Raw genomic sequence first — 1,819 nt, 5'->3', positions numbered from 1 at the left:
GAAATTAGTATGACATACTTAGGACAATATGAAAAGAAGGGTTATGGTAGGGTTATGGTTTAACAGTGATGTATTTGTGTCTCTACTAGGGGTCAGTTATGCTGGCTTGCTTTGTATCAACTTGACAAAAACTTGAGTCAATTTGGAAGAGAGAAACTCAAATGAGGAAATGCCCCCACAAGACTAGCCTCTGAGAAAGTCTGTCGTGCATTTTCTTGACTTATTATTAGTGACAGACGACCCAACTCACTGTGGTCAGTTCCAGCTCTGGAATGATGATCTTGGGTGCCATAAAAAAAAGAAGGCTGTGCAAGCCATAGAGAGCAAGCCAGTCAACATTATTCCTCAACTTTTGCATCAGTTCCTGCCTCCAGATTCCTGCCTTAAATTCCGGACCTGATTTCCCTGAATGAGGGAGGGACTACAAGCTGTAAAATAAAATAAAACCTTTCCTCTCCAAACTGCTTTTGGTCATCATGTTTTACTACAGCAATAAAACAACAATAAGATTGTTGGCAATGATATTTGGCCAAATTCACACAAGGTAAACCCAAGAGTAGAACATTTCATAAAAACAGATGCAGCAATTGTCTATTATTTTTCATGGTCCTTAACTGTGAGCTCATAGCAACCTTTTCTTTGATGTAGAACACTAGATGCTATGTGCTGTTTTACCTTCATCTACCTATTCAAATGAGTCCCTTGTAAGCCCCATTCTTAGGTCTTAGAAAGTGCTGAGACAATCTGTTAGAATGTGATATTTTAATTTAGAGTTGGTGAAGGTCTTAGAGATATAAAACCAGATGAGACAAGAGCATTTACAGGTTGAAAAATGGAAAATAGTTTGAAATAAATTACCAATTTTCTTTGAGTGTTTTGAGCTCCTGATTTAAGCAGTCATCTTTTATCCTGATAATATTTTTCTCTTAATCACTCTCCTCCTGAGTCATTCTGATCTCTGAGACAAGGAGCCATTTTTTTTTATTACAGAAGGTTATTGTTTCTCCCAATGTCAGAGGGGCCGGAGGTGGTGGACACACCTTAAGCTTTGGTGTTTTTGCTTATTGAGGAAACAGAAAGGGCCTGCCAAGAGCTGGTGCAAAACTGTTCTCCATCTTCTTAAGGGTGTCATTTCAAGCCCTAACAATTTTTAACAATTTCAGACATTTTAAAAATAGACATTATGGATATATAATGTCTTGTTTATTTATCTACCTGACTACCCCTCTACTTGTCTAATATCTATGCTGTGATTAGCTGCCAGAATGCAAATACAAAATCTCAAGATAGGTTCTAATTTAAAGTACCTCACATCATGAGAAAAGCACATGACAATTAGCATGATATGTTTTTCAACTACTACATGTATATAACATAGTTTTCTTCTTTTTCAACAAATATGAAGTATATTTGAAAAGCTAATGGTATTGTTTCTGTGAAATTCTTCCCCGTTTTCTCTAAAGGGGACATTGCAGTGGGAAAGATCTCTGGCCAAAGTTTGTTAGACAGGCTGCCAAAGTGTGAAATCAGCCAAAGTTTCTCTGGTGCCCTTCCAACCTCCCTGACTACTGGCTCTGAATTCTTCACTGTCTTTAGACTGTCTCAGGTTTTACAATTCTCCCCATAAAGCACCTCATCCCTATCTGCCTAAATCAGGAAGTTCCAAACTAGCTTTTGTACTTAATCTTTTCTCTGGTAAAAGTGTATCTCCATTCTTTTTTTTACAGGAGGCACTAGATTTGGAAAACTGATTCTCTGGACTTGGGCACTAATGCAGGAAACAATGCATCCCATTTTACCTCAGGTCAGCTCCACTATC

Source organism: Microtus oregoni, unplaced genomic scaffold (assembly GCF_018167655.1).
Source record: "Microtus oregoni isolate MIOR12 unplaced genomic scaffold, Mior012 000050F_ref0000143, whole genome shotgun sequence".
NCBI lineage: Eukaryota > Metazoa > Chordata > Mammalia > Rodentia > Cricetidae > Microtus > Microtus oregoni.
Note: the sequence above shows the minus strand (reverse complement) of the source record.